The sequence below is a fragment of the Lissotriton vulgaris genome, chromosome 1_1, assembly GCF_964263255.1.
Source record: "Lissotriton vulgaris chromosome 1_1, aLisVul1.2, whole genome shotgun sequence".
Classification (NCBI taxonomy): domain Eukaryota; kingdom Metazoa; phylum Chordata; class Amphibia; order Caudata; family Salamandridae; genus Lissotriton; species Lissotriton vulgaris.
In genome coordinates, this window is record NC_141685.1 from 2,077,095,879 (window position 1) to 2,077,111,572 (window position 15,694).

Below are 15,694 nucleotides of genomic sequence, written 5' to 3' on the forward strand. Positions count from 1 at the left end.
TGCAATAGGCCCTCATCCCACGCTCCTAAATAAGAGAAAAAAAGTATCTCACTTCCACCAGCTCCATTTTGAAAGATGGTCTTATGCTGATATCCACTGTGCAATGAAGACTATTTCCAAGACAAAAACTATAAATTTCATTCAATGGTCTAACCCATGTTATCCTCATATATCCCTTTTCAATCAGTACATGTGTATGAACGAGCCAAAACGTAGGCTTTAATATATCAAAAAGCTGAAGCTTAAAAAATCGCAAACATTCAAATTGAATAACACAATCAAGAAATGCCCCTTCAACATTATATAATTGTAATAATGGCTGAAACGATCCAGTTTGTTTTTCGTTCAAAAACAATTTTTTCTTTTAATACAAACTGTGTATGTCCTCTGCAATACTGCTGTAGCTATCTCTTGTGATAACCCCTGCACATATCTACCAATATAACCGTCCAAGATGAATTACTATAACTGTAACCCACTGTAACCAATGTATCCATGCTTGTTGCGAAAGGTTCTGATGCTTTCGGCCATATCTATTCTATATAAAATTGCAAAAGTAAATAAGTAAGGAGAGGAACAACAAAAGATACATAATTCTCTTTTAACTTTTGCATAGAATACATAAAATATCAGGAGGCCACACAGAATATCATAAAGATGCCATATATGGGCCCATATAAGGTGAATTGCAAGCGAGAAAGTAGCCAAAAAATTAAAATACCCCTCCCTCTTCGAACCAATGGACCATGCAAGCGGAGCAGGTGAGCCTGATTGTCCCTACAAGAGCTCCCTTGACTCTGCACTCCAAGCACCCATCCATTCATCCCTTCAGTGAACTGTTGATATTTACCATTCCCAGTTGATGGGTGTTATCCATTCATTCTTTCAACCACCATTTAATCATTCACCATTCCATTCAATCCCTGGTCCATTCCACCAAACCATCCGTTCTCACATCCATCATCTATGCATGTATTCATGAAAACATCCATCCACCCATTCTCTGACTTTCATAAAGGAATACATCTAATTATCTTTGGTCCTTTTTGCCCTTTTTACGCATTCACCTTTCCATTCGCTCTGCCATCCTTTAATATTGTTCAACCGTCCATGCAGCTATCCTTTCACCTTCCATCCATCCATTTATCCTTGTCTCTTATCACCACTCCTACCTTTCTTTCACCCTTCCTCCCAATCTTCTTTCCTTCACTTTTCTATCTACACATCTTTCCTTCTTCCTCCCTTTCACTTGCTTTCATATTTTATCACCTCTGTTCCCATTTTTAAATGTATTTTCCCCAATCACGTTATCGAGGCTGCTATTGCCTTAGAATTACAATTATGAGCTTTTGTCTGTAGTGTTGTCGACAAAAGAGACCTATATAAACAACCCCACGCAACTGGAGCTGTTAGAGCAGGGGATTCATGACGCCCTGGTCAAATAACCATCACAATTCCCTTCTGAAAAACATAAATACAAAATACCACAATTAAAAACGAAAGAACAAAAGGAAGTAAGCTAGGGGGCCTCAGAATCACATATAGAAGAGACAGTGCCCTCCTTATATTTCCAAGTGATGATCTGCTGTGCTCCTTAGTTCACAGCTGTCTATAGGGCTTCTAGTATGTCGACGTTTCAGTCCTGCTTACTTCGTTCTCGAGGACCAGCCTCAGGACTTGAAAAGGGGCGGAAATGTATAGGAACCACAAAAATCTAAGATGATATCTTGAAGGCCTGGCACTGTCATTCAGGTGAGATGCCGCCTCAAGTAGCTGGGGTTTCACCATTGTTTCCGAGTGATTGTCGCTATCAGCAAAACCCCTGGGCTTCCTCCTAGATCATAAATATATGCTTGACATCCATATGCATTCCAGACAGACTGGACTGGCTACACATAGAGACCCACAGCATCGAGAAGACCACCTCCAATTCCTTGCAGGCATGAGGGTGGGGGGCACAGAAATGTAACCTCTTTCGGGGAAAGAGAGTTCTAATCCCCACATACAAATGAAGCTTCACTAAGTAGCACTCCTTAAACACCTCAAGGCAAGTCCAAAGAGCCATTTACTAGCCACCTACTATTCCAGAACCCCTGTAATATGCATGACCGAACTTTCTGTTTATAGTGACACCATTGATTTGTTCTGATGGTAACTGCATATTTCCTTCTGAGTGTTGAGTTCTGCAAACTTTGTTTTCTTTGCAGATGATGTGAAACTTGTGTCCAATCTATACAGCCCTGTGAAACCCTGAGGAGGGTGAACACTATGCTATACAACAACAGATACATAATTACATTTCTTTCCAATCAATGGCTTTTCCACTTATTTTAATAGACGATTTAAACAGATGTGTACAATAACAATCCCAAAGTCTTCTTTAAAAACTCACTTGAAGTGTTTTCTATAAAGGGCAGATATGTAAGTATTTGGGCTCGTGCACATTGACTAAGGGTAAATTAGACTGTGCAGCGCGTGCTGCTCTCTATATGAATGTCAAACAGCTGGAAATGCATATTCACCACGCAGGCAGTCTGTTTCTCACCAATAATTAAAATGCTAATATTACAAAAAACTCGCACTGAAGCAAAGCATACTATACCAACACGTCAATAGTCTTGTTCTGCCATTCTGGGTCTTTCGATGTAGAAACAGATCCCAAATCCAGAGCAAGCACCACAAATGAATCACAGCAATGCAGCCTTTGCCCTAAGCTTTAACTGTGTTTGTAATTACCAGATGTGCTTTCCAAGCAAAGTTACAGTCCGCCATCTAGTGGCAATGACAGCAAATCCAGACTTCTTCGGAAACTTGTAACCCCTTGATATAATTGTAGATGATTTGTGGAGAAATACAACTATGTGGAAGTAAAAGAAATGAAAAGTAATATATCTATGCGTGCAGCTAAATAAACATCCTTTAACCTTTGGCTGAAATAAATGCAGTCGTCAGAAAACAATTATCCTAAATGTCTTTTAGCAGCCCTTAACAGACAGCAGACATGATCTGGAGTAAAAATAGGTAAAATACGTGTTCATCCACCGTTTTCGCTGATCATGCATATTAAGACAGTTCGTCAGAGGCCTTTGTAACGATAAAGGAGAATTAACAAAAACACAAATAGATAATCTTTTTTTTACGAAGGTGAGTTGGTTTGAGGTGCCCCCTCTTTGTGCTTTAACAAGTATTTTGGTTACAATTCTTTTAATCATCTTGTGCAACATTGTTCAAAAAACAATATGCTCATCTCTACATAAGATATCAGTGTTCCGTAAAGAGTGGTGATGAGAACATGTACCCCAAAAGGAAATTGTGCACTCACGGCTTCATTCAAAGTACCATGGATGAAATACCAGAAAAACACCTGGTTTAAATACCACTTGTACAAGATATGTAGTTGATTTTACGCCCAATTATTAAGATTACTAATTTTGCAGTGTTAATGGGGAATAATGTTCAATTTCCTTCAGGTAACAACTTGAGGAATTTGCTCAAACTAAGTAGGGGGAAGAGACTCAACGTCAGGAGAGAAATGATAGTCTTTAGTTGCATCAAACGGAGTCTCAGGGGATCTTTTGTATCTTGAATGTACGTTGGCATCTCAACAACCAACGGTCGGAGAAAATGATCCACAAAGGTGGGAAGGGGCTCAATGAGCGAGCCAATGGACGTTGTAGGTGGACGCATTCATGATGACAATTGCACCCTCTTGTCTGCTGGCTTGATGATGATTGGCTTGTTGTTGGCCAATTTCCGCATTGCCAATCGTTCTCGTTTGGAGAAGTTCTGAAATTGCCTGTTGTGGGTCTCACTCAAGGTGGTAACATCCTCTAAAACCGATTTCTCAAAGGTTGAGACCTGAGATGGGATCAAGTGTGTAGGGGGATTGAAGGTTGATTGCATTTTCAAACCAGTTTTTAATGGCGCATCTTCCAATTCAGCACTCAGTTTATCGTTAAAGAAAAATTGATGGTGGATCTTATGAAAGAAACCTGCCAATTCTTGCTTGATTTGGAAGGAATCGCCTTTGTTCGATGGGACAAAGCCCAAACATCTATTGAGGACTGTCAGTTCATCTTCTGTCAATTGTCGATCACTCAAATTAACCAGTAGGTTGCCTCGTGGCTGCTCCTTGGGTGTGCTGAAGGCTTTCTCATGCTCTGTGTTGTCCTCTGGGATGGCAGCGGACTCCAATGTAGGTTGAGCTTGTTGGTTTCTTCTTCATCCCCTCGATCGTCCCTGGCCAGATCCTAAAAAAGGTTGGTTAGAAACAAATTGAGGATGAGGATGATAAGGAAGCATCAGTGGTTGGAAAGATGGATTGGAATAACCATGAGATACCGGTGGCCACCATTACAGTGGTGGAGGACCTGCTTGGCCACCTCTACAGCTATTCCTGACATTGGCGGCAGAGTCAGAATCACTAGGACAGTCTTCACCACCCGAGGTAGAGTCATTGGAACCGTACCTCTTGCCCCTTTGATTGTATTGTGGTGGAACATAGTTATCACTGGTATATGGATACACCTTCTCCACTAAGAAGCGTCCCAGATACTTTTAAAATGTATTTATCTTGGTTGCTAGAACCGAATCCTTGTTCGCTTTGTAGGTTTCATGGTTGGCCTGTTTCTTGTGGAGGGCCACTGAAATAACTGATTTAATTTGTGACTAAAGAGACTGGATCTCAACGAGGATAGTGCCTGCAACACATTTGGCTGTACTAATGATTAAAATCAGCCAATCTCTCGTGCATCGCCAAGCAGTGAGAGACCAGTCGTTCATGAATGTTTTATCATCCAGAAACAATCTAGGTGTGTTTGTGACAATCAAACCAATGGGGGCCCAATTCCCCCGTAAATACTCTGTCATATTCGCCCCATGTATGTAAGTACGGGAATATGTGCGTTTCAACAGAGGCAATTTCGACCAATCATCTCCCTGACAGTCCTTAATAGAGGATTGAGCTTTGTCCCATCGAACAAAGGCAATACCTTCCTAATCAAGGAAGAATTGGTCCTTTCTTTCCTTCTCCTTCAATTTTCCTTTCAAGATAAACCGAGTGCTGAATCAGAAGATGTGCCATTGAATACCGGTTTGAAAACGGTTTTAGAGGATGTTACCACCTTGTGTGAGGCCAACAATAGGCAATTTCAGAACCTTTCCAAATGTGGCAATACGGACATTGGCCAACGACGAGTCAATCATCATCAAGCCAGCTGAAAAGGGGAGCATGATTGGCATCATGAATGCATCCACCTACTGCACTGAGTGCTTACGGCACCTTAAGAACAAGTGCTTTTTTTAAACCTTTGAAAATGGATCCTACCAAGAGATTGTCTTTGTAGATTAAGAGGATGGTTGACGAGGCTAAAGAGAATGGTTGGATAATGGCCAGAGAAGCATCTTTTATTATCACTTCTCATTTGATCACTCCGTATTTTTATGTATTGCCCAAGATACATAAAGAGCAACAACCACCTCCAGGGAAACATATTATCTCAGGCATTGGCTCTCTCCTTGAGCACCTTTCCACCTTTGTTCATCATTTTCTCCGACCGTTGGTTGTTGAAATGCCAACGTACATTCAAGATACAAAAGATCTCCTAAGACTTCTTTCTGAGACTCCGTTTGATGCAACTAAAGACTATCTTGTCTCTTTTGACGTTGAGTCTCTTTATACATGTATTCCCCAGGATGAAACGCTGACAGCGATACAAACTCTGCTCAATGACAGAGTCATGGATACCATTTCTGTGGTACATTTTATCATGGCATGTGCATGCCTTGCCATGAAGGAGAACATCTTTAAATTTGAAGAAGGACTGTATTTACAGACATCAGGAACATCTATGGGCAGTGTTTTTGCTCCCAGCTTGGCAAATTTGTATGTACATCTGTTTAAGCAGGAACAGAATCTTGAAGAAAGTCAGTACATATCCTTGTCTGGAAGCGCTACATTGATGACTTGTTTATCATATGGCGGGGCACACCGGATTCCATCATTGGCTGAATAGTAGGAATGACTTTCTGAAGTTTACCTGCAACTTCAGCAAAACAAGTTTGCCGTTTTTGGACATTCACATCTTCCCAGACGTAGAGGGCCTAGCAACTGAGCTCTTCAGGAAACCAAAGTTACCATTCAAAATCCCTCCGTGACAATTTGCTATATGGGCAATTTTTACGGATTAGGAGGAATTGCTCCACGAAGGAGAAATACAATGAGCATGCGAAAAGTTTATCCTCTCAACTCAAAGACAGACACTATCCATCCAGTTTGAGCTGCAAATCCATGAAGAGGGCTGCCAATAACAACCGAGAGGCGCTGATTGAAAGTACAACACCTAAAGAAGATATGCCTGGAGTCTCATGTGTGAACACATTCTGCAGCTACTCTAATTAAATAAAAAAAGAGCATCTTGAAACATTGGAAGATCTTGAACATTGGGAACGCTTCGATTCCCCGACCACTGTTTGCTTTCAGAAGAAGCATCAACATTAAAGATCAGCTTGTACACACCCGTCTAAGGTTGAAGAAATCCCCTAATCAAAAGACATTATGGGGCTTACCTACAATCAAGGGGCATTACCCTTATGGTTCATGTGTAGTGCGCCACCAAATGAAACACACTACCTCAATTGACATTGGCTCTGGTAGACCACAGACACTTTCTCGGCATACAAACTGCAACAGTTAGAAGCTAATTTACTTGATTATTTGCCCATGTGGCTCGCGATACGTGGTCATGGCGACATGCAAGATCAAAACGAGAATCATGGAGCGCAAGAGCACCATTCGCTGCAGGAAACAATCAACCAAGCTTACCAATAATTTTTAGAAGAAAAATCATTAACCAGACAACCGGAGCTGGATGGTCTTTGAACAACCCTGTATCCCTCAACATGTGACAGATATTTAAAAATTTCTGTTCAGACGCGAGCAATGGTGGGTTCACTGACTACTGTGATAGCACAGGCCTTAATGATAAAATTCTGTGGACAGCACTATGATGCAAATATCTTCCGAGTATGAGCCTAACTGGGTCACTATTTTCCATCCATCCACACTACATTGAAATAGGTGGAGTGATATATAGAGTTAGTAACATAGTTAACACCAGTCCTTATTGAGTTTCTCACTGGGGTGTCAGAAGAATTATCACTGATTGCCTTGAATAGGACGTTGATGTCTAGACCACTAATCCACTGTATTAGAGTACAGGGAGACCAATAAGCAGTGCCACTGATAAACATCCTTTAGTTGATTTCCACACACATGGTATCAATATATAGGTCCCACTAAAATAATACCTTCCCCAAGGTCTCTGCAGCATTTGTTATTCATTACCATATTTGGCTATTGTTGTGAAAGTGTTGTTCGTTGGTACTCGTGAACCTCTTCATTTATTTGACCTACCGATGACTGATAGTAAGTCTCAGAGTACAGGAGTTATCCTGTTTGTCTGCCAACCCTGTTATTATCTTGGAAATGTTCTCCTAAAAAAATATAGCTAAACTGTTGCAAAGTTCTTGAGTTGCAACTGTTTTTCTTTTTAAGGAGTCAGGTTTTGATAGTTCTTCAACTATTTTGAAGACCCTACGGGTTTTATTAGGGGCCTCCAAAATAGAGTTGGCAAAAAAATCCGCCTTAGCTTTAGAGATTTCATTTTTGTAATTGTCCAGGGTGACCTTCAACACTTCTTTATTGGCCGTGGCATAGCCCTTCCTCCATTTTCTTTCACCCAATTTGCAGTTGTATCTGAGAGCTTTCAAATTCTCATTAAACCAGGGGGCAGATCGTTTATGTTTAGTTCTTAGATTTTTTTATAGGAATAAACTGACCAAGCGTCTTATTGATCTGCTTACAGAATTCGTGGTAATTGATTTCAACAGACTTGTTTGCGTCAAAAACGCTGGAATCAGAAAATAAGGGCATTTGATTATCTATGTCATGCATTTTATTCCATTCCCTGCCTTTGCGATAGTTGGCTGTAAACGCGGAGTCTGGGTATTTTGCAGGGATACCTACTGAGAAGGTGACAAGAAAGTGGTCAGTCCTGCACAAAGGCGAGATAGTCTCAATTTTGGCTATATTTTCCTTAGCAAAGATGAGGTCTAAAACATGGCCGACTTGGTGGCTAGGGACCAATATCAGCTGTTGTAGGCTCAAGTCCTCGCAAGATTGCACAAGATAGTTAAGTGTTTTCTATGTGATGATTATGAGCTACTGAATTTGCGCATTCTTGTTGCACCTTGATAGTTGTTCCTCTATTGATTCTCTCTTTCCCGAGGTGCTTGCACTCCATCTTTGAGAGAGATCTTCGTCGGCCTTGTTGAGGAAGTCCGATTCTTGCTCTTTTTTGTGAGAATGAAAGTTTGGCAGCTGGCCTTTTGACTGATTGAAGGGTGCTTCCTAACGCATTTTGCCACGTAGTTGACGTTCCCCTGAACTCAACATTTGGGGGGAGTTGTGTGTGGGGTGCTCTTTCAGTTGGGGAATAGGGACTTTAGAGTTTTTGACCACCTCCAGTATTTCAGATAACGGAGTTGGAACCGTTAAGAGTAAGTCCAATGTTGGTGCACATTGGCATGAATGATAAGAAGTGGCAGGATCTTTTAGTGCTCTCTTGATCATATCATTCAAAGCCTTTAGCTTTCGGTCAATGCCTAGGACGTGAGCAGCCTTGGCATTTAATAGGTCTACCTGTAGAGATGGTTCAGACAACTCACATGCCTAGTAATACCAGGAAATACAGGCAGAGGGTCACCATTAATGGGCAGAGGGTAGAGGCTCTGGGAGTCACTTAAGCCAGTATGACAATTGTCAGATATCATCTGGTGACCTCAGAGCAGATAGTACCTAATGCATTCCACCAGTTTGTTGCAGCTGAAAACTATGAGAGTCGTTATCCAGTGGCTCAAGTTCCCTTTGGGTAGGTGGGTTTCAGGTTCTTTGAAGGTAGCTTTGAGACAATCCATGACTTTGGATTGACTGCTTGGCAATGAGACTGATCACACCACCTTGAAGGAGGTGGATCCCAGGTCTCACTTGGAAATGTTAAGGTTGCCTGAGTGTGTGCACCTGATCACACTGTCCATTGCAGCCCAAGAGGGTAATCAAGAGGATCTGAAGCCTCGTAGAATGTCTCAAGTACCTGCCAAAAATGGGAAGGGCAAGGGGCACAGGAAACCGGAGGGGGTGCCCTGGAAAGTATAGGGGAGGATGTTGTTGTCCTGGAGAACCTACTTGAGCTGGCCAATTGGCAGCAGAAACGGGTCCCACCAGGGAGGAGTTATGCCAAGCGCAGAGTGATTGGCCTACTTATGTGAGGCTACTACAGCCAGCCCAGGCCCAGGCACCTGGCAACACTTCTTACAATAACCAGATGTTCTGGGAGAATGATCCCATACAGTGAGCTTGTCCCTGGTGCAACCCATGTGTTGGTGGTCTCCCTGTGCTAGAGAACCTTCCTACTGAAGCTGGCTCATGATGCTCCTCTGGCAGGTCATTTGAGGCAGAACAAGACTTTTGACAGGCTTGTTACCCACCTTTACAGCCTCAAATGAGGAGTGCCTCAGATGCTTTCTACAGGTCCTGTCCTACCTGCCAGACTAGTGGCAAGTGAGGAGGGAAGCACAAGGCTCCCCTGCAACCTTTACTGTTGTTGGCACCCATATTGATAGGGTGGGCATTGACATTAGTGTGCCTCTGGACTCCAAAACACCCATTGGCAAAAGGTTAATCTTGGTCTTGGTGACCATGCCACCTGGTACCCATAGGCCATCCCTCTGAGAACAGTGACTATGCCTGCAGTGGCCAGAGCACTGATGGTGATCTTCCACTATGTGGGCTTCCCTAAGGAGCTGGCGTCAAACCGTGGTAACAATTTCATGTCAGGGTAAATGAAGGCCATGTTGAAGGAGTGTGGAGTAAACTATAAGTCCCCAACTCCTTACCAAACTCAAAATAATTGGCTTGTTAAAAGGTTCAACAGGACACTAAAAGGCATGCTAATGGCCTTTCTGATCCCGTGCCTTTTATTTGCCTACAAGGAGGTACTGTAGACGGGGTTTGGCATGAGCCCATTTGAGCTTCTGGATGTTCATGCTTTGAGAGGCCCTCTCAGTCTGGTGAAGGACGACTGGGAGTAAGCTCCCAGGAAGGCGCCTTCAGGATGAGAACAATAGAAAGTACAGAGTTCCCCACCAGAAGGAAAAAATATTAAAAGAGTGACTCTCTCTCTGAAGGCTGTCCTGCGATCTCGCCGCCGTGGTAGGGGTAGGTGCTTACAAGCCTAGTGCCTCGAGCGAACAAGGTAACTACCTAACAGCTCAGGCCCCACAAGGACAGTCTGTGTGGACCGTCTTTCAGGGATTCAGGGGCGGGAACCTACGCAGGACTCCTTCCTGCCTTGGTACTTCTACCACGCAGGTTGTATGCGAAATTTCTTTCAAATTGTTTGAATTTCCTCCTAGTTGATGAGCTTACTTAGGTCCTGAAGAATTGCCCTAGAGGCATGAAACATGTTGACCGCACCATAGGCGAGGGTTGAACGAGGCCAAATCACCTTACTTTTGTGCTTCGGTACCCCTCCCTTCACCAATTTTAACGAGGCAGTGAGCCACATCAATAAAGTCTTCTTAGTGGACTCTACTGACCCCTTTTAACTTTCCACTCACGCTCACTACTGCACATTTTAGGCCCCTCACACACACGCATCTATTGGCCAGGAATAAAAGAACTCCACCAAAGAGTAGCACCCTGTGCTACCCGGCAGGGATTGCACCGCCAGCCTGTCGCTGGAGCAGGAGGCCAATGATGACACGAGACAATCATCAGGTAGGATGGCAATAGTCGTCCAGCCTTTTAATTGTGTGAGGCATCCTTAATTCCGTCAAGGGATTATCTTATTCCCTGTTACACGACCAAATAACCTTCAGAGAGAGAGTCACTCTTTTAATCTTTTTTCCTTCTGGTGGGGAACTCTGTACATTCTATTGTTTTCTAGTGTGTAGGACACGTACATTGGACCCCGGTAAATATTGTCCTTTATCTGTCCCTCCTTGTTGTTAGAAAACCCTTCAGGATGAGGTCAGCTACATGTTGGCATTCCATAACCAGACAAAGTGCTTTTGGAACAAACACAGGAATACCTTTAAGCCAGCCAGGAGGACATGAAATGGTAGTACAAACCAGGTATAGTAAACACAAGTCAAGAATTCAGCAATGATCCAGCAACCCTGAAGAGAATCACCAGACATCGGAGAACCTGAATGAAAATGAATTAGAAATCAACATTTCTTCTCATCCAAAGAGCAGAATTGAAAAGGATGTGTTAAGGAAAGGGGCTTCTTTTGTTCACATTTATCATACCAATCATTTAGAATTTAAAGTGAGTCTTTTCAAGTTCATGCAAAAACTATGTTTAAAACACTTTTTCACCAATATGATCGCACTCCAACCAACAGAGTACCTTTATGGCCCCTGTTAGCCACAACATTTTGGATTCCTTTGAAACCATCATTAAACACCATTTGCCTAATCTACACAAGCACAACAAGTCTAAACACCGCAACTTGACCATGAAGGAATGTGCAATTCTCAACAAAATTGTTACTTGCATTAAATGCACAATGGCAGACAAAGGAGAAGCCATAGTAATTATGGATACTACATACTACCTTAAAAGCACCAATGAACATGTACATGATTCCACAACATATATGATCCTCGGTACAAACCCCATCAACGAGTTCACATCTACCCTGAAAAGTCTCCTTGATTCAGCCGTTCTGAGAGGCAACATCACTGAGAGAAACAAAAAATATCTACTTCAAGAAAATCCTAGATCTCCATCATTCTATATGTTGCCTAAAATTGACAAGAATTTACAAAATCCTCCATTTAGACCAATAGTTTCGACACAAGGGTCTCCCCACAAACCTATTGGCAAGTATTTGGAGAGAAATTTACACGTTTTGGTTCAAAAGATATTGACATCCATAAACGATACCACAGACCTACTTAAAAAGATTCAATTGATTCAACATATTGATGCGCACCAACGATGTTAAGTCTCTTTACACTTCTATCCCACATGATTTGTGCTTTAAAGCTATGGAATATTTTTGCAGGGAAAATGTCTACTTTTTACAACTCACAGGTACACCGATGGGCAACTGTGCAGCACCTAGGTATGCAAAGCCATACATGCCTAAGGTTGAGATGGATCACATGTTGAACAACATCTGCACGGAGAATTTAAGGATTTTTGTAAGATTCATAGACAACATTTGTTTATTGTGGAAGGACTCTGCACAAGTACTGATGCTGGCAATAGAAAATTTGAACTCTATCAAGCATCATATTTAATTTACACACGAGTACAGTGACTGGACCATTACTTTTTGGGATGCAAACATATCTAGGAATGGGAACAAACTAGAAACCAACATGTACAGGAAACTACAGATCCCAATAACTTACTGCACTTTAAATGATTTCACCAAACATCATTGAAACGTTATTTACCCTACTCTCAGTTAATCCATGTTAAAAGTATTTTATCGGATCTGGACAAACTCTCCACTAACATATAAGCCTTGCTGAAGAGATTTGAGTACAGAGAATATCCATCTGACATACTGAAGGAAGCTGAACAACGGCTTTCATCCATCTTCCATCATAGTCTTCTAACTTCTGTTAAAAAAACTAACAAAGGAGACCGCATGGTCTTGGTTTCTACATTTGTACCTTGAGTACAGCATTCGAAAACTTGATTCTGAAATACTGTCCTATTATACAAACTGAACCAGATTTTAAAGGCATTTTAAACCAGCTGCATAAGAAAGAAGCAAAAACATCAAAGAAATCATGTCTACTTTGAAAGGGAGTACCATCCAACAACATCACAAAGGTTCCATTCCGTGTCATAATTGCAACAATGTCATTTAAGGCAATAAAATTACACATCCACGAAGGGGTCAACCCATTAAACTACACACCACAGCAACGTGAAATAGTATGAATGTAATCTACATGCTGAAATCCCCATGTGGCTTAGCCTACATAGGCAACACTGAACACAAGATCAGAGTGAGGATGAATGAACACAAGAGTAACATACGTATGCTTAACCAAAAATCGTGTGTAGCTTTGAACTTCCAGTCATGCAATCACAACGTCAGCCGATTGCACTTCTTGGTTCTGGAATCAATAACATCCTGTGACGGTATGAACATTACTAAATCACTCCTACAGAGATAGGTCTATTGGATCAAACTACTAGACACTTTGAATCTGCATGGATTAAATGACCAGATGGACTATTGTTGTTTTTTGTAACCATATTCCCTTTTAACCGACTCTTTCAACTCAGCTGCCACATGGGCGACTTGAACACATCTTCCACCATGACTCATGATGAACTGCACCTACGACATTGAACACAGAATTTACCTGAGATGCCTTGGATCTGTTGTTTACTTTCACTGTCTATACCACATTGGGTCACATCTCATTTCGTGTTTTATTTCCTTATTCTTCTAGACTCTCAATGTTTATTTCAGTCTCTAACACTGCGACTTCACAGCTGTAGCATGGCACATTAATACAACCTTTCATTACGTTTCCAAACTATCATTCACCACTCCAATATGGAGCCTTCAGTTACCTTACCATAAATACAGTGTCACACGGTAGTCCGTTATCACCGTTTATCCGCGACATCCTCGATCCAACACGAGTTATTTAACACTCGAATCCAGTCCGGTTTAACCAGTCACTGATATCGACCTCTGGAAACCTACAACTCCATTACACATCAGTAAGAAGCACTTTATCGCATGCCAAAACAGAATCGTATATATTATTTAATTCAGGAAATCATGAAAGTTTGCGTTTTGAAACATCACCTGGTAGCATGTTACACTAATCTACGAGCACTTCCATTCCATCTTATTCTTTTAATCGTCCAGCATCACGTCACGTCTATTGGCCATTTTTACCATAACCACTATGCAAAACAGGATTTCTCTTTTTGTTTATAGTCCCTTCACATGTCACTCCTATGTGGATTAATGATTTCTTACCGCTAATGCACTACTCCGTTATCGCTGTTTATCTATGGGCACTACTCTATGATTTATTACCTTCGTGAAGAGTGTGGAACAAGCATTATTTCATCTTCAGTTAGAGTCGCAGTTTTTGTCATGACACTCGCTTTAGGGTTTGAAAGAGCCAAGTTTGGTGAAGGATTTCTCAGTAGTTAATGCGTTTTGATGCATAAAACGTAGATAATTTCTACTTTTAGGTTATAACCCAGCTCTTTTCATGCTTCATTTATTTAGATGTTAATCTTCACCTGATGAAGGGCCCCCATGAGCCAAAAATGCTTTGGGACCAATAAACAGAGGATCGAAGTCTATTATTAATTGAACATTCATGTTTCTCCTAGAAGCAGCATAACATTATTTTCGCAAATAATGAATTTATAAAGAAGAATAAATTCAATCAACGTAGCCTATCAAGTTTAATGGTTTGAACTGGATTACCCATTTTTAAAAAAAATATATTGCTGTACATTGAGGGGACACCTCCCTTGGGGTAACGCTTACGGTATGACCAGTATGCCACTTTGGTCTAGTTTCATCTTGGCCAAAAAGTGTGGGTTATGGAGCCCAGGGCTTCACAAGACTGCTGGGCTAGGTCTTATGAGATGAAGCAGTGTTACCTACTTTGTGCAGCTCAAGACTTCCAAGAAATTATAAGGGCCCAACATGTCAATTGCTTCAAGCCCTACTTTGATAGATAAACCATTCCCCTAGTCATTAATTTATGAGGTGGAAGAAGAGAGTAAACCTCTCCCCAGTCTCCTTTCTTCCAAGGAGCACGATGGGTCAGTGAGAAGTGTCAGCCTCTCTCCTACACTGGCCAAGACCAACAGGGATACTGCTGCCAGTTGTTGGGGGTAGTTCGCCCTTACCCCAGGACTCACTACATGCTCCCATGATGTTGACACTGGGGACGATTTACAAAAGGGGGTGGTGATGAACAGAGTGTCTGAATTGAGCAGACCACTCTTACCCAGTCCAAAGATCAGGGCTTGATCCATCACCGTTATTTATCTCACTGCCCCATCCCAGCTCAGAACCTGGCTATATGCAAATCAGTCTGTCCCTGGCCCAGTGCATCATGGGAACAGGGCAGACTAAACTACCAAGCCAATTCTTTACCAGAAAGGAGCCAAACTACCGGGGACCGGTTTCTGGCATTTCAGCCTCTTCGGCCCGGCTTGCTTGAATCCTGATGGAGCAGTGAGAAAGGGACTCATGTCTGAGTATACCCTGCCACGCCTATAGTGGCCAAAATCGATTTACAAAAGGGGGTGGTGATGAACAGAGTGTCTGAATTGAGCAGACCACTCTTACCCAGTCCAAAGATCAGGGCTTGATCCATCACCGTTATTTATCTCACTGCCCCATCCCAGCTCAGAACCTGGCTATATGCAAATCAGTCTGTCCCTGGCCCAGTGCATCATGGGAACAGGGCAGACTAAACTACCAAGCCAATTCTTTACCAGAAAGGAGCCAAGCTACCGGGGACCGGTTTCTGGCATTTCAGCCTCTTCGGCCCGGCTTGCTTGAATCCTGATGGAGCAGTGAGAAAGGGACTCATGTCTGAGTATACCCTGCCACA